Source organism: Phascolarctos cinereus, unplaced genomic scaffold (assembly GCF_003287225.1).
Source record: "Phascolarctos cinereus isolate Bilbo 61053 unplaced genomic scaffold, phaCin_HiC Scaffold_8;HRSCAF=390, whole genome shotgun sequence".
Classification (NCBI taxonomy): domain Eukaryota; kingdom Metazoa; phylum Chordata; class Mammalia; order Diprotodontia; family Phascolarctidae; genus Phascolarctos; species Phascolarctos cinereus.
In genome coordinates this window covers 32,767,602-32,785,514 of record NW_027556291.1, presented here as the reverse complement: position 1 = coordinate 32,785,514, position 17,913 = coordinate 32,767,602, and the positions used below count along the sequence as shown (strand labels likewise).

General features: G+C 48.2%; 1 long non-coding RNA gene across 1 annotated transcript in view; it reads left to right on the top strand.

Moving 5' to 3' along the window:
- LOC144454981 (uncharacterized) overlaps positions 1 to 17,913 on the top strand; it is a 144,263-nt gene that overhangs the window by 108,845 nt on the left and 17,505 nt on the right. The gene's annotated exons all lie outside the window — the stretch shown is intronic.

Sequence of the window (17,913 nt, the reverse complement as noted above, 5' to 3'; positions counted from 1 at the left end):
TTCTGGCCTTGTCAGTGTCCAGGTTTCAAACAACGCTGGCCTCTAGACTCTTCTCCAGATCTCCCTCAGTCATCGTGACCTGCTCCCTATCCAACAAGAGACCTGACTAGCTAAAAATCCATAAAATTAGTGATTTGTGATGGCAGAGCAAAAAGACGAGGCATTAAAACAAGAAAGAAAGAAAGAAAGAAAGAAAGAAAGAAAGAAAGAAAGAAAGAAAGAAGAAAGAAAGAAGAAAGAAAGAAAGAAAGAAAGAAAGAAAGAAAGAAAGAAAGAAAGAAAGAAAGAAAGAAAGAAAGCTAATATTCAGTGTAAGGCAGTTAGATGCCTCAGTGGATAGAGTGTTGGGCCTGGAGTCAGGAAGACCTGAGTTCAAATGTGGCCTTAGACACTGTATGTGACCCTGGGTAAGTCACTTCACCCTGTTTGCCTTAATCCACTGGAGAAGGATATAGCAAACCCCTCCAGCATCTCTGCCAAGAAAACGCCATGGATAATATGGTTCATGGGGTTACGAAGGGTGGTAGACAACCAAACAACAATGACACTATTCAGTTTAATGAACAAAAAAAAAACCACTACCTTACATTTCTTTTTATGTGAAAGAGCTGATTCTATTTTTAAAATTTATATGCTTCTTGATATCAAGCAGGAAAAATCCAAAAAACTTTTCTTTGTCTACCATCCACTTTATTGTAAAAAAAAATGCCAAAAGAAAGAAATTTGTTAAGGAAAGAACTGAAAAGAGAAAGAAAATAGAGTTGAGTTGCAATCTATTTTACCAGACTTTGCCTATAGTAACCATGATCATTTTCATCATCATTATCAAAGCCCTGTCCTCCATTTCATCTTGTAAGGATTTTTCCAATTTGTAGTGGGATGGGATAAACCAAAGAAGGCCTTTCTTGTGCTCTTGCAAAAAATGTAATGAGCTATGGGGATCACCTACTCTCCTTTCCCCCCTGTCCCCATCACTCCCCAGGGAACCTGTACTGAGCCTGGAGTGTGTGTCTTTCCAGCCAGACTCCCTGCTGGGCTGGAGGCTCCTTCCCTGATGAAGAACATGCCACCCCCTTTAATCCTTCCTGTCCAGCCTGGTCCCAGCTTTGGTTCTCTTCCTTTGGGTGGTGGCAAGCAAGCCCCAGGGAGTTTTTAAAAAAATTTAATTTAATCCTTTACTTTTTTATATAGCCTCTAGTAGAAGAGTAAAAAGCAAATCCCTGGGCCCTGCTTGTCACCACCAGGAGGAGAAGTTTTGATCCACTGACACTATGGAATGACTGAACACCAACAGGAAGAGGAAGAGGAAGGGGAAGGGCTGAGCTTTTGGGCTCAGCATACAGACCCTCAGCTCGCTGGCTCTGCACTTGGACCATCCAGACTGGCTGGTAGCTGGGCAGGGCCCCACTGATGAGAATACTGAACAGGAGACCTGGAACTTCTGCTTGGTGATTTCTGGGCTAATGTGCCCTCTGTCCCACATACATCCACTTTGCAGGACCCACCCCTTGGTTTAACTTGGGTGGTGGGGATGTTCTGGATCATATTCTCCTCTTGAATTCTGTCAGGAATTGTGGGAAGGTTTTGTTGTTCTCCCGGGGGGGGGCACTGGGAGGGGGTCTTCCTCTCTCCCAACTTGTGCATCTGCAGAGTAGCCGAATCGTCCAGCAAGAGAGAGTGAAAAGCTGCTTTGGAAGTTGGAGGAGCAAGCCTAGAAGTGAGATGGTGGGGAAGGGTGGGGAACACCCAGGTTCAGAAGGCTAGGTGGGCGGGCCAAAGCCTGAACATGCGGGAGGACCCATATGGGGCAGGTATTATGGAGGTGGGAGCCTACAGGGTGAGAAGAATGGAATGGCCAGGGAGATATGGGGATGGGGGAGGTCGAGGCAGTGAGGAAAAAGGAAGCAGGAATACATATTGCCCCCACCCTGTTATTTCCCACTCCTCCCCACTGCTGTCACAGTTCCAGGTACTGCCCATCTTTGACTATGAAGTGTCATGTGTGAGAGGGAGAGGTAAGAGTGAGACCACCAGAGAGACCACCAGCATGTCCTGGGCTCCCAGGGTGTGCCAGTCCCTTGCTGGGCACTGGGGAACCCAGGAAAACCAGAACCACTTGGTCCCTACCCTAAGGGGGCTCTCCAACTAATGGGGGGAAAGGAGGGGGTGTAAAGTATAAATACCTGGGTGTACAACTGATCTAAATAGAATGGCATGAGAAGTGACCTCAGGGAAGAAGGCAGTAACTTCCAGGGGCATCTGGGCAGTCGTCCTGCTTCAGGAAGATGGTGCCTGGGCAGAAACATGAAACAAGTCAGGGAATGACTCTGTACCTTCCTCATCAAGCAGCCCAAAGAGCCGCCCACTTACCCACCCAGCCAGGACAATTGCAGTTAGGGGTCTTGGGGAGTGGGGTGAGGACTGTGCTGACTCTCTGCCTCTGAGAAATGGGCACTAAACTTTCTGGGAGAGGAGGAAAAAGGGCTGGTTATGAGGGAAAGCCAGATGGTCAGTAGTTGTGCACGCGGGAGGTGAGGAAGGTAGCCCCCCATGAGCAATGATTTTCCCCTCAGTGATGGCTGGGGGCAGTGTACAACAAGGAAGTCTGCTGGAACTCCTGCTATTCTAAAAGGTCTTGTGCTCAGGGTCCCTGGCTGACTGTGGGTGAGACATGGGACCTGATTCTTCTGAGCCCCCCCCTTCCCCAACAGCTGCCAGATGTTAGACCAGCACCTGTTCCCTGTTTCCATTGGGAGTCCTATTGTTGCCCACACAGAGGAAACTCCTGTTTGGTCCACTCTTACATGTCACCATTCTTTGGATCTTCCAAAAAGCGTTGGAAGGAGAGCCATCTTTCACAGGGTCTAGGGGTCACCCTTCCCCAGGAGAAAGCCTTCAGGCAGTACTTCTCATTCTGTGGCCTTCCATTCCTGTTGCCAGTCGTCTGAACTGGAGAACAAGCCTCAAAGGGGAGTAGGGCCCTGGTCCATCTCAGCCACCAGTGGCTAAGCAGAGAGAGGTTGAGTTTCACTTAGGCCATGTGATCTGGAACATCCTGGGGGCCTCAGTATCCAATGAGGAAGCCATCCCTAGGACGTCCTCTCCAGATCTCCCTCATCATTATGACCCACTCTTTATCCAGAAATGAGTGATATCTAGCTAAAGGTACCTGATGTCACTGAGCCATGAGGCCAAGCTGAAGGATGAGGCCCTAAAACAATCCTTGCAACAAAAATACCTCTTTGGTTTTTTTTGTAAAATAATAGACTCATTTTTCTGTCAGGTGCTTTCTAACCCTAAGCTGGAAGAATCTAAGACATTTCATTTCTCTACATTCAATGGTATTATAGGAGAAGGAGGATTTTTAGGGAAACAAGTGACAGAAAAGGGAAAGAAAATAGAATTAACTTTTTTTTCCAGAATTTTCCTATGATAACCATGATCTGGGGATCATTGTTATCACCAAAGCACTGTCCTCAACTGCTTTTTAAAGCATTTCTCTAGTCTTTGGGGTGTCTGTGGGTGGGGCGGTAGAAAGAGAGGGCTTTCCCTTTTGACCAAACTAGGCCTTTTTCTGATCTTCCAGAAAGCATGGTGTCCTGGGGGTCTCAAGGTTGTACTGAGTTCAGCTAGGTCATCTGCCCAGGATTTCCCCACTCCCCCCTGCCCCATCACTCCCCAGGGAGTTTGTACTGAGCCTGGATTTCACCTCTCTCCAGCCAGCCCTCCTGCTGGGCTGGAAGTTCCCTTCCCTGATGGGCAACATGCCACCCCCCTTCAGTCCTTCCTGCCCAGCCTGTCCCTAGTGTTGTTAATTCTCCTTTGGGTGGTGGCAAGCAGGCCCCAGGGATTCTTTTATTGGGTGATGGTTTAATTTTTAATACAGCCTCTAGTAGTAGAGTAAGGGGAAGGGCTGAGCTTTAAGCAGGCTTAGGGTCTGGATGCCCAACACTCTGCTTGCTGGCCCTGCAGTTGGTGGGGGGTGGGGGGACCATCAAGGACGGCTGGTACTAGGGCAAAGACCCACTGACGTGGGTATGGATCAGGAGGCCTTGAACTTCTGCCAGGCTATTTCTGGGTTACGGTGCCTCTGTCCCACATACACCCATTTCGCAGGACCCATCCGTTGGTTTAAGTGGGGGGTGGGAGTGACCCTCTGAAATTGGGATGTTTCTCGATTGTTTTCTCCCCTTGAATTGGTTCGGTCAAGAATTGTGGGAAGGCTTCGTTGTTCCCCTGCGCAAGGAGACGTGGGGAGGGGGCCTTCCTCGCCCCTGCCTGTGCACGTGCAGAATAATTCCGTTGTCCATCTGGAGAGGAAACAGCAGCTTTGGAAGGTGGAAGAGCGTGCCCTGGAGCTACATGGCGCGGGGCGGGGAGGGGGGGATGCACAAGATTCAGAAGGGGGAGGCAGAGCACGCGCAGGATTCAGAAGGCGGGAGGGGGTGGGGCACGGCACGGGCGCAGTCCTGGTTTGGATTGGTCAGCCTGAAGGTGCTGGAGGAAGCATCATGTGGGGTAGGTATTATGGGGGCGAGGGGCCTTGGGGTCAGAAGAGCAGAATGGCCAAGGAGGGATAGAGGGCAGCTGGGAGAGGTGGAGCCAGTGAGGATGAAGGAGGCATGAATACAAACATCTTGCCCTGCCTTCCCCCCCCAGTCCCAGGTACCTGCCATGGCCTGTAAGCCCTGTGACCACCAGCATATACTGGGCTCCCAGGAGGTGGCAGTCCCTTTGCTGAGTGCTGGGCAGCCCAGAAATTCCATAAACATTTGGTCCCTACCCTAATAAGGGGGCTTACCCACTAATGGAAGAAAAAGGGGTTAACAGTGTGAGTATAGGGGTGTACAGTTGATCTAGGCAAGATGGCATGGGAGGCATTCTCAGGGGAGAAGTAATTAACATTAGGGGGCAACTTTGTAGTTGTCCTGCTTCAAGATGGATTCTGAGCAGAAACATGATTGTTTCGTTATGTCAGAGAATGACTCTCTACTATCCTCATCCTCACGCAACCCAACCCACCCACCCCTCCCCCACAGTGCAGTGGAAATTTGGCTAGGGGAGAAGAGGGAGTTTGTGGAGAATGGCCTCATTTTTATCTGTAAAATATTAGGCAAGGTTCTCAGTTCATCTTACACACAAATACTGACTTCTGGGGATCATTTTTGTATTTTAAAAAACAGATCTGTCTGGAAAATGAGATATGTAACTCATGCAGTAAGGGCAGTAACCAAGAGGTAGAAAGGTGTCCTTCAGCCTCCGTTGACCTCCCTATCATGTGGTGTGGAGGTCCTATGGAGGATCTCTCACACGAGGATGCACCTCTCTTTGCAGCTGAGAAACGTGCATTATACTTTCTGGCAGAAGAGGAAAAAGTGCTGGTTATGAGGGAAAGCCCTTTTTCCCTACTCCATGATGGATGGTGGAAGTCCCTAAAAGCTGAGTTTCAGGTGGGGGGGTATGGGAGCACATTGATCAAGAGATTTTCTCCCCAGCTTAGTTTTAAGAAAAAAAATTATCAGGGAGTAAGCAGAGAGGCTTTGGCATAAGACTTTGCAGGATAAACTGGGGTCTAAGACATCTCTGTTCCCATAGGAATCTGATGCCAGTGGTTGTCCTGAAAGATACAGGGGACCAAACCAGATTTTATACTAATAAGGGAAAGAATCTGAATGTAGCCCTGATAGAAACACTGGTCTGCCTTGTGTGAGCTGATCCTCATCCATATGGTGTCAGGGGATGGTGTGGGTGATGAGAAGGATGAAGATGTAGATGAGCATTCGAGAGTGTTGGGGATTTTACATGGGTCTGATCAGAGCCCCTCTCTTCTAAAAAACTCTTTTTATTGTGGTCCAAAGTTTTGGGGGCAGGTCTTTCACAATGAACACACATACATATACTGACTCTCTGAGCCCTTTCAACCACTTTATTTGATAATGTGAACAAAGTGGGCCTTATAACAGATCTGCAGGAGGATCAATTACGTAGACAAACCTTGCCTTGTCTCAGTAAGTGCCCTAAGGAGGTCAGTGCCTGTGGCTCTCTTCCCCTTAAAACCTGGCATCTGGGGGCAGCTCTGCATCACCTGAATGACAGTTGCCAGTAACCTCAGGATCAGGGCTTCCTTTTGGAAGGGGTGGTGAGCACAGAGCTGCCCCAGGGGGATGTTTGCTGGAGCCCTCTCCATGGGTGCCTGGGGGAAACCATCTTTGCCTACTGTTTGGAGCAGCCAAAAAGCCTGGGGATCAGGGCTTCCTTTTTTGAAGCTCTGATGAGGCTGAACCTCTCCCCAAGGGACGTCTACCCTCTTCATGGGTGTCTCTGGAAAGTCATCTGTGCCCCCTGGTTGGCCAGGTTAACTGTGTGTGCTCCAGGGCCACCTTGTACTGGATCAGCTTGCAAATCACCCATAGGAGCAAACTTTCAGGTAGTGATTCTAGGTTGTTGTCCTACAGGCTGGCAAGCCTCTAAATTGGGAAATAGTTCTCAAAGGTGGGCCAGGGGGAATGAGAACCCATGTTCAGATCAGCCACTGAGATTAGAGGTTTCCACAGAGTACTGTAGCCCTGACTTCTGTGTCCAGATTCTAAGTAAGCCTGGCTTCAGGCCTCCTCTCTAGATCTCCCTCAGTAATTGTGACCTGCCCCAATAGGCCTGACCTGCTAACAATCTGTGACATTATTGAGAATGATGTCAGCCTGAAGGAAGAGGCTTTTTTCAAGTTTATCGATTGATGGATTTTTAACTAAAACAAACCAAACATTAACAACAATAACAAAAAAAAAACATAGCAGAAAGGATTTTTAGGAAAACTAAAATAGCATTGAAAAATGAACCAGATACATGTTTTAAAAATATTTGATTAAAGCTCCCCCATGATATAGAAATCACTGTCATCCCCACCCCATTCCCCAAGCCTCAACCTCTACGTAGGCATTGAAACTGCTAATAGGCTTGGGCTTCAGCATCTTTCCCCAAAGGGGCCTTCTCTCCTTGCCAGGCCTTTCTTTTGGTCTTCCACAAAGTTCATGTGTAATGTATGTTTTGATGAAGTGGGCTGCTCCATGAGCCCACTTCTTCTCTCCCCCTGACTTTGCCAAGTCCCGTACCCCAAGAAGTCCAGAGAGGGCCTGGTCCAGAGTGCCCAGTCATAGTTCAGCCTGTGACCAGGATGTAGTTTATCTCTTTCCCATCTGACCCCTTGGAAGGCCAGAAGCTCCCTGCTCCAATGGAAGATTTCCAGGCCATTCCCACCAGCCTCAAAGTGCAGGTGTTCAGGCTTGGCACAGTTGGGAGTTGGGGTGTAAAGGTTGGGCTGCATCATGGTGGGCATGGAGGAAGGTTGCAGGGTCATTCCCTGACCTCCTTAATTCTTCCACTCAAGCAGCACCTTCTAGTAGCCCAAGGACTGCCCAGGTACTCCTGGATGCTTGGGCTTTCTTTCCCTCTGAGAAGGTCTCCCTTGGCATCCTGCCCAGATCACACATGTACCTCCTGTGTTTACAGGTTATCTTCTCCTTTAGACTGTGAGCTCTGTTAGGAATGGGAACAATCTTTTATGGTTGTCATGGGATCCCTAGTGTCCAGCACCAGGACTGGCATGTCTTGGGTGCCCAGTAATGCTAGCAGTCTAATTTCTTGTAGGACATGGCACCTCAAAGTCAAGGGTAAGCAACATCTGGGATGTGGCAGCAATGAGAGGTGCCAGGGAGGATGGGGGACAAGTTTTATCCTGGCTTCTATGATCCTCACCATGTCCTCCCTTCCTGGACTCTTCTGTTCTCCTGACCCTGAGCCCTCATGCCCCCAATCTGTCAGGTCCATGGGCCTCTGTCAGTTCTGCCACTCATACCCGCCCTTCCTCCCATCTCACACTTGGGCCATGCCCCTTTCATCCTCCATAATCCTCCATACCCACGCCAGGCAGCTGTTCTCTGCATTTGCATGAGGAAGTGGGGCAAGGAGGGCCCCCTCCACTGACTCCCCAAACCAGGGCACAACTTAGGGTTCCCAGAATTCCTGCTGCATTAAATAAAAGAGGAGAGAAAAAATCCAGAAACATGCCAGTGACCAAGCTCCCTCTGTTTAATCCCCAGGGTCTGGATGAAATGGGGGTACATGGGACAGAGGCCAAGTTCCTCAAAAAATCATCTGGTTAGAGTTCCAGATCTTGTATCCAATCCTTACATCAAAGGGTCCTTGCCCTGCTTTTAGCCATCCTTGGGTCCCTAATGACCCCCACCACCCTAGGGATATAAGCTGAGAGTCAGGCCTCTGGACCTGCTTAAGTCCCTGCCCTTCCCCCTCCTCAACTGCTACAGGCGATAGATAGATAGATAGATAGATAGATAGATAGATAGATAGATAGATAGATAGATAGATAAAAATAGGATGCTTGGAGCTGCTAGCCAACACCCCAAGGACATGAACCAAAAGTAGAACCAGGGCAGGATGGACTAAGAAGCTGCCCTTTCCTCCATCCTGGAATGTGAACTTCTGTTTTGGTGCAGGGCATGGGGGTGGTGTCTGACTGGAAATGGACAAACCCTTCCTGGGCAGATGAACTGGGTGTTTGAATGAATGAACGAACCAATGAATGACATCTATATTCATAACCCTTTTCATGGCCAAATCACTGGACTCAGCACCGAGGATACAAATAGAAAAGTAAGACTGACCTTGCCCTCAAGGAGCTTGCATTTTAATGGGGAGTGATCACAGGGGTGGTTTTAGCTGCACTTCCCTTATAGAGGTCCCATGGACCTTGGGGTACAGCAGCAAAGCAGATGCTAATGCCACTAATTTAAAGTCATTTTCAGTGATAAAAGTCATGTCCATATCTGAGCTTAACCCATTGGACAGAGCCAAAGACTTTGGGGGCAAGAACTTGCTTTTCTGGGTCCTCCTTAGGTGAGGCTGTAGGCCCTGCAGGAGCTGCTGCCAGGCACATCTCCACAGGGGGTCTGTCCCTGAATGAGGGCTGGGGCACCAGGCTGGAACCATTATTCTTCCCAAGGCTTTTGGGCTAAGAGTCCTGGGCTCTCTCTATCAGTGCCTGAGGGAAGATGGAGGGCAAGGTGGTGGTGAGGCCTGACCTGCCTGGCCTCCCCAGGGTCCCTTGCTGCTCCAGATAGCCTGGGTTGCCTGGCTTACTTGTAGTGGTTGGTTGACAGTTAGTGGAGAGCACAGGTCCCTTTTCCACAGGAGCTGCTTCTTGGGAAGATGACTGTCAGAGCTGGGTCAGAAGCAGTATGGGGTGGGCTTGCTTGCTACTTCCACAAGGGGTCTTGTGATATTATTTGCATATGTATAACAGTTGGTCAGTAATTGTGGCTGGTAGATGTGAGCAAGACAGGGTCCCTTGACCCTGTCAAGGTATTGAGTCATTTTTCAGTCATGTCCCTGTTTGGGGTTTTCTTAGCAAAGGTACTGGAGTGGTTTGCCATTTCCTTCTCTATCTCATTTTACAGATGAGGAAACTGAGGCAAACTGGGTTAAGTGACTTGCCCAGGGTCATACAGCTAGTCAGTGTCAGAGGCCAGATTTGAACTCAAGAAGAGTCTTTCTGACTCCAGGCCTGGCCCTCTACCGCCTAGCTGCCCTGTTTCCATTTGGACTCATTATTGCCTACACAGAGGAAAATCCTGGCAGGTCCACTTTCTTGGATGTGACTATTATTTGGACCTTCCAGAAAACCTAGGAATAAGAGCCATCTTTCACAGGGTCTAGGGGGCACCCATCCCCAAGAGAAAGCCTTCAGGCAGTACTTCTGATTCTGTAGCCTTCTTCCATTCCTGTTTCCACTCCTCTGAATCGGGGAATAAGCCTCAACGAGGATCCTGGTCCATATCAACCATGAGAAACAAAGCAGAGGGAGGTCAGTGTTCATTCAGGCCATGTGATCTAGTATCCAATGAGGAAGCTATCCCTGGGACCTCCTCTCCAGATCTCCTGTCAGTCATTGTAACCTGCCTTCTATCTAACGATTGCTCTGACTTGCTGAAAATCCATCATATCATTGGGCCCTGGTGCCATTCTGAAGGATGAGGCTCTAAAAAAAAAATCAGTGTAAAGAAAAAATCCCCCTTTGAATTTTTTTTCTTAAGTAATTGATTCATTTTTTCCTGTCATATACTTTTTAACCTCAAGCTGGAAGAATCCAAGACATTTCATTTGTCTACATTCAAGCGTATTATATAAAAAATCCAGGAGAAAGAGGAAAGAAAAGGGAAAGAAAATAGAATTAATTTACATTGTATTTTACCAGTGTGTGGGACAGCGACCCCCAACCCAAATTAAACTCAGAGACTTCTCAAGGTGGAAAGCAAAGGTTACCTTTATTACAATCTCGCGAGATGGCTGTCTGCTCCTCCCATACCGTGGAGAGAGAGACCACCTAAAGCAAATCTTCCCCACCACGAAAACAAGTCTCCACCCACCACTATCCCTTACTCCCTTGACTGGGGGTGGGCTTACATTCTAAGCTTGAAAGTTTCTTCCAATCCCCTTAACCAGGAGGTGGGGCTTACATTCCAGGCTCAAAATTCAAAGCCAAGGAGAAAAGGCTCAGGTTGGGAGTGGGGCAGGGGCTTATTCTTTCTGTTAAGTGCTTAAAAACAGGGTCTGAGTGGGGGAGGATTTTGAAAGTAGTAATCAAGAATTATTTGACCCTTTGAGGAGCCTTCACTTCTGAGAGTTCATTTCTCACACTACCTTCTGAACTCATTACCTTAATTACACTGAGCAGTCTTTACTGGGACATCCCATTCACCAGTTTTCCTGTGATACCATGATCTAGAGCAGGGGTGGGGAACCTGTAGCCTGAGGCCACCCATGGCCCTCTAGTTCCTGAAGTGCAGCCCTTTGACTGAATCCAAACTTCATAGAACAAATCCCCTTAATAAAAGGATTCATTCTGTAAAACTTGGACTCAGTCAAAAGGCTGGACCCCAGACCTAGAAGGTCACGTGCTTGTGTCACCAAACCACTGTCTTCCACTGCCTTTTTAAGCATTTCTCTCATCTTTGGGGTGTCTCTGAGGTGGGGATGGGGAGGAGAATGAGCCAGCTTTGTCTTTTGACCAATCCAGGCCTTTCTACTGATCTTCAAGAGAGCAGTGTGTTCTGGGGGGTCTCGAGGTTGTGTTGAACTTATCTAGGTCATCTACCAAGGATTTACGCCCCCTCCCTAAAACCTCTATCCTCAACCCAGCCCCAGAAGTCTGTGTAGATGAACCTTGAATTTTTTCTCTTTCTAATCAACACTGCCGCACCCTACCCCCGTTCGGTGGTTTGGAAGCTAAGCTCTCTTTCCTGATGGAGAATATGCTGCCCCTCCTTTAATGCGTCCTGCCCAGCCTGGCCCCGGTTTTGGTTTTCCTCTGGGTGGTGGCAAGCAGACGCCAGGGATTCTTCTTATTTTTTTTAATATAGTGTTTAGTAGGAGAGTAAGGGGAAGGTCCGAGATTTAAGCTGGTTTAGGGTCCCTGCAGTTGGTGGGGGGGAGGGGACCATCAAGTAAGGCTGGTACGTGGGCAGGGACCCACTGATGTAAGTATGGAATGGGAGACCCTGAACTTCTGCCTGGCAATTTCTGGGCTAATTTTCCCTTTCTCTCATGTAGGACCCACCTCTTGGTTTAATTTGGGGGGTGGAGGTGGCTCTCCAGAATTGGGGTGCTTCTGGATTGCTTTTTTTCTTGAATTCATTCTATCAGGAATTGTGGGAAGGCTTTGTTGTTCCCCTGGGTGAGGAGATGCGGGAAAGGGGCCTGCTCGCCCCTAGTTTGTGCATTTGCTGAGGCTCCCCGGGAGCAAGAAGCCGCTGCTTTGGAAGGTGGAGTTAGGCTAGGTGTGAGATGGTGGGGCGGGGTTGGACACCCGCAGGATTCAGAAGAGGGGGCAAGGTGGGTGCAGTCTTGGTTTGGATAGGTTGGGCTGAAGGTGCTCGAGGAGGCCCCGTAGGGCAGGTGTTAAGGGATTGGGGACTGTTGTGATCAGATGAGCAGGATGGCCAAGGAGGAATGAGAGTGGGGGGAGGTCAAGGCACTGAGAATGAAGAAGGCATGAATACTTCTGTTTTTCCAAGCCACCATTCTCCCCCCTTAATCCCTGGTACTTGCCCATCTTTGACTTCGAGGTGCCATGTCTTGCAAGCAGTGAGACCACCGGCGTGTACTTGGCTCCCAGCATGTGCCAGTCCCTGGAGAATACAGGAAAACCAGAACCACTTGGTCCCTACCCTAAGACGGTTCACCCACTAATGGGGGGGGGAGATAAAATGTAAATACCTGGGTGCAGACTTGATGTAGGCAAGACTGGATGATAGGTGACCTCAGGGGAGAAGAAGGCACTAACATCTAGGGGTACCAGGGCAGTCCTCCTGCCTCAGGAAGATGGTACCTGGGCAGAAACATGAAAGAAATCAGAGAATGACTCTGTGCCTTCCTCCTCATGCAGCCCAATCCAGTCACCTATACCCCCCAGGACAGTGCCTAAACAGTGCAATTGCAGTTTGGGGGCTTGAGGAGAGGGGAGGGCTATGATTACTTTTTTGCATCTGAGAAATGAGCATTAGACTTTCTGGGAGAGCAGAAGAAAGTTCTGATTTTGAGGGAAAGTCGTCCACCCCCATGTACTTTGGAGGTCTCTAAAAGCTGAGTTGCAGATGGGGTGCAGAGAACTGTAATCTCCAGGTTTTATTCCAAGCTTAGTTTTATTTTTTGTCTTTTTGTTTTTTACTTGATAGTGTTTTATTTTTTATCAATTACATGTAAAGATAGTTTTCAACATTCATTTTTGTAAGAATTTGAGTTCCAAATTTTTCTCCCTTCCTCCCTTCCCTCCTCCCTCCTCAAGACAGGAAGCAATCTGATATAGGTTATACATGTACAGTCACGTTAAGCATATTTCAACATTAGTCATGTTGTGAAAGAAGAATCAGAACAAAAGGGAAAAAACACAAGAAAGGAAGAAAGTGAAAATATTATGCTTTCATCTGCATTCAGATTCCATGGTTCTTTCTCTGAATGTGGACAGCGTTTGCCATCATGAGTCTTTTGGAAGTGTCTTACATCATTGCATTGCTGAGAAAAGCTAAGTCCATCATAGTTGATCATCACATAATGTTGCTATTACTGTGCACACTGTTCTCCTCTTTCTGTTCACTTCACTTAGCATCAATTTATGTAAGTCCTTCCAGATTTTTCTGGAATCCACCTACCAAGCTGTTTTCTGGGGGAAAAAAATGTCAGGAAATGACGAGAGAAGTTTTGAAATTAGGCATTTGAGGATATACTGAAGTGTCTGAACTCAAACATCACTATTCCTGTGGGGATGGGATGATGGCAGTGCCATCTGATTGTCCTCAAAGATTGAATGGCCCAAACTCAGGATTGGACCAAGTCCTAATAAGGGAAGGAATCCCAATGTAGACCTGATGTAGATTCTGGTCTGCCTTGTGTGAGCGGATCCTTAGCTGTGTGATGTCAGAGGATGAAGATGATGTGCATGCAGAAGTGTTAAGGATTTCAGACAGGTCTGATCAGGCCTCTGGTAACAGACCCTCTCTTTATTGTGGGCCTGAGCGTTAAGGATTGTTTTAGAGATGGGTCTTATGGCTCACCAAAAAGAATGATACACACCTACAATCTCTGAGCCCTTTCAATCCCTTTATTTGATAATGTGAATAAAGTGGGCCTTATAACAGATCTGCAGGAGGATCAATTACGTAGACAAACCTTGCCTTGTCTCAGTAAGTGCCCTAAGGAGGTCAGTGCCTGTGGCTCTCTTCCCCTTAAAACCTGGCATCTGGGGGCAGCTCTGCATCACCTGAATGACAGTTGCCAGTAACCTCAGGATCAGGGCTTCCTTTTGAAAGGGATGGTGAGCACAGAGCTGCCCCAGGGGGATGTTTGCTGGAGCCCTCTCCATGGGTGCCTGGGGGAAACCATCTTTGCCTACTGTTTGGAGCAGCCAAAAAGCCTGGGGATCAGGGCTTCCTTTTTTGAAGCTCTGATGAGGCTGAACCTCTCCCCAAGGGACGTCTACCCTCTTCATGGGTGTCTCTGGAAAGTCATCTGTGCCCCCTGGTTGGCCAGGTTAACTGTGTGTGCTCCAGGGCCACCTTGTACTGGATCAGCTTGCAAATCACCCATAGGAGCAAACTTTCAGGTAGTGATTCTAGGTTGTTGTCCTACAGGCTGGCAAGCCTCTAAATTGGGAAATAGTTCTCAAAGGTGGGCCAGGGGGAATGAGAACCCATGTTCAGATCAGCCACTGAGATTAGAGGTTTCCACAGAGTACTGTAGCCCTGACTTCTGTGTCCAGATTCTAAGTAAGCCTGGCTTCAGGCCTCCTCTCTAGATCTCCCTCAGTAATTGTGACCTGCCCCAATAGGCCTGACCTGCTAACAATCTGTGACATTATTGAGAATGATGTCAGCCTGAAGGAAGAGGCTTTTTTCAAGTTTATCGATTGATGGATTTTTAACTAAAACAAACCAAACATTAACAACAATAACAAAAAAAAAACATAGCAGAAAGGATTTTTAGGAAAACTAAAATAGCATTGAAAAATGAACCAGAACATGTTTTAAAAATATTTGATTAAAGCTCCCCCATGATATAGAAATCACTGTCATCCCCACCCCATTCCCCAAGCCTCAACCTCTACGTAGGCATTGAAACTGCTAATAGGCTTGGGCTTCAGCATCTTTCCCCAAAGGGGCCTTCTCTCCTTGCCAGGCCTTTCTTTTGGTCTTCCACAAAGTTCATGTGTAATGTATGTTTTGATGAAGTGGGCTGCTCCATGAGCCCACTTCTTCTCTCCCCTGACTTTGCCAAGTCCCGTACCCCAAGAAGTCCAGAGAGGGCCTGGTCCAGAGTGCCCAGTCATAGTTCAGCCTGTGACCAGGATGTAGTTTATCTCTTTCCCATCTGACCCCTTGGAAGGCCAGAAGCTCCCTGCTCCAATGGAAGATTTCCAGGCCATTCCCACCAGCCTCAAAGTGCAGGTGTTCAGGCTTGGCACAGTTGGGAGTTGGGGGTGTAAAGGTTGGGCTGCATCATGGTGGGCATGGAGGAAGGTTGCAGGGTCATTCCCTGACCTCCTTAATTCTTCCACTCAAGCAGCACCTTCTAGTAGCCCAAGGACTGCCCAGGTACTCCTGGATGCTTGGGCTTTCTTTCCCTCTGAGAAGGTCTCCCTTGGCATCCTGCCCAGATCACACATGTACCTCCTGTGTTTACAGGTTATCTTCTCCTTTAGACTGTGAGCTCTGTTAGGAATGGGAACAATCTTTTATGGTTGTCATGGGATCCCTAGTGTCCAGCACCAGGACTGGCATGTCTTGGGTGCCCAGTAATGCTAGCAGTCTAATTTCTTGTAGGACATGGCACCTCAAAGTCAAGGGTAAGCAACATCTGGGATGTGGCAGCAATGAGAGGTGCCAGGGAGGATGGGGGACAAGTTTTATCCTGGCTTCTATGATCCTCACCATGTCCTCCCTTCCTGGACTCTTCTGTTCTCCTGACCCTGAGCCCTCATGCCCCCAATCTGTCAGGTCCATGGGCCTCTGTCAGTTCTGCCACTCATACCCGCCCTTCCTCCCATCTCACACTTGGGCCATGCCCCTTTCATCCTCCATAATCCTCCATACCCACGCCAGGCAGCTGTTCTCTGCATTTGCATGAGGAAGTGGGGCAAGGAGGGCCCCCTCCACTGACTCCCCAAACCAGGGCACAACTTAGGGTTCCCAGAATTCCTGCTGCATTAAATAAAAGAGGAGAGAAAAAATCCAGAAACATGCCAGTGACCAAGCTCCCTCTGTTTAATCCCAGGGTCTGGATGAAATGGGGGTACATGGGACAGAGGCCAAGTTCCTCAAAAAATCATCTGGTTAGAGTTCCAGATCTTGTATCCAATCCTTACATCAAAGGGTCCTTGCCCTGCTTTTAGCCATCCTTGGGTCCCTAATGACCCCCACCACCCTAGGGATATAAGCTGAGAGTCAGGCCTCTGGACCTGCTTAAGTCCCTGCCCTTCCCCCTCCTCAACTGCTACAGGCGATAGATAGATAGATAGATAGATAGATAGATAGATAGATAGATAGATAGATAGATAGATAGATAGATAGATAGATAAAAATAGGATGCTTGGAGCTGCTAGCCAACACCCCAAGGACATGAACCAAAAGTAGAACCAGGGCAGGATGGACTAAGAAGCTGCCCTTTCCTCCATCCTGGAATGTGAACTTCTGTTTTGGTGCAGGGCATGGGGGTGGTGTCTGACTGGAAATGGACAAACCCTTCCTGGGCAGATGAACTGGGTGTTTGAATGAATGAACGAACCAATGAATGACATCTATATTCATAACCCTTTTCATGGCCAAATCACTGGACTCAGCACCGAGGATACAAATAGAAAAGTAAGACTGACCTTGCCCTCAAGGAGCTTGCATTTTAATGGGGAGTGATCACAGGGGTGGTTTTAGCTGCACTTCCCTTATAGAGGTCCCATGGACCTTGGGGTACAGCAGCAAAGCAGATGCTAATGCCACTAATTTAAAGTCATTTTCAGTGATAAAAGTCATGTCCATATCTGAGCTTAACCCATTGGACAGAGCCAAAGACTTTGGGGGCAAGAACTTGCTTTTCTGGGTCCTCCTTAGGTGAGGCTGTAGGCCCTGCAGGAGCTGCTGCCAGGCACATCTCCACAGGGGGTCTGTCCCTGAATGAGGGCTGGGGCACCAGGCTGGAACCATTATTCTTCCCAAGGCTTTTGGGCTAAGAGTCCTGGGCTCTCTCTATCAGTGCCTGAGGGAAGATGGAGGGCAAGGTGGTGGTGAGGCCTGACCTGCCTGGCCTCCCCAGGGTCCCTTGCTGCTCCAGATAGCCTGGGTTGCCTGGCTTACTTGTAGTGGTTGGTTGACAGTTAGTGGAGAGCACAGGTCCCTTTTCCACAGGAGCTGCTTCTTGGGAAGATGACTGTCAGAGCTGGGTCAGAAGCAGTATGGGGTGGGCTTGCTTGCTACTTCCACAAGGGGTCTTGTGATATTATTTGCATATGTATAACAGTTGGTCAGTAATTGTGGCTGGTAGATGTGAGCAAGACAGGGTCCCTTGACCCTGTCAAGGTATTGAGTCATTTTTCAGTCATGTCCCTGTTTGGGGTTTTCTTAGCAAAGGTACTGGAGTGGTTTGCCATTTCCTTCTCTATCTCATTTTACAGATGAGGAAACTGAGGCAAACTGGGTTAAGTGACTTGCCCAGGGTCATACAGCTAGTCAGTGTCAGAGGCCAGATTTGAACTCAAGAAGAGTCTTTCTGACTCCAGGCCTGGCCCTCTACCGCCTAGCTGCCCTGTTTCCATTTGGACTCATTATTGCCTACACAGAGGAAAATCCTGGCAGGTCCACTTTCTTGGATGTGACTATTATTTGGACCTTCCAGAAAACCTAGGAATAAGAGCCATCTTTCACAGGGTCTAGGGGGCACCCATCCCCAAGAGAAAGCCTTCAGGCAGTACTTCTGATTCTGTAGCCTTCTTCCATTCCTGTTTCCACTCCTCTGAATCGGGGAATAAGCCTCAACGAGGATCCTGGTCCATATCAACCATGAGAAACAAAGCAGAGGGAGGTCAGTGTTCATTCAGGCCATGTGATCTAGTATCCAATGAGGAAGCTATCCCTGGGACCTCCTCTCCAGATCTCCTGTCAGTCATTGTAACCTGCCTTCTATCTAACGATTGCTCTGACTTGCTGAAAATCCATCATATCATTGGGCCCTGGTGCCATTCTGAAGGATGAGGCTCTAAAAAAAAAATCAGTGTAAAGAAAAAATCCCCCTTTGAATTTTTTTTCTTAAGTAATTGATTCATTTTTTCCTGTCATATACTTTTTAACCTCAAGCTGGAAG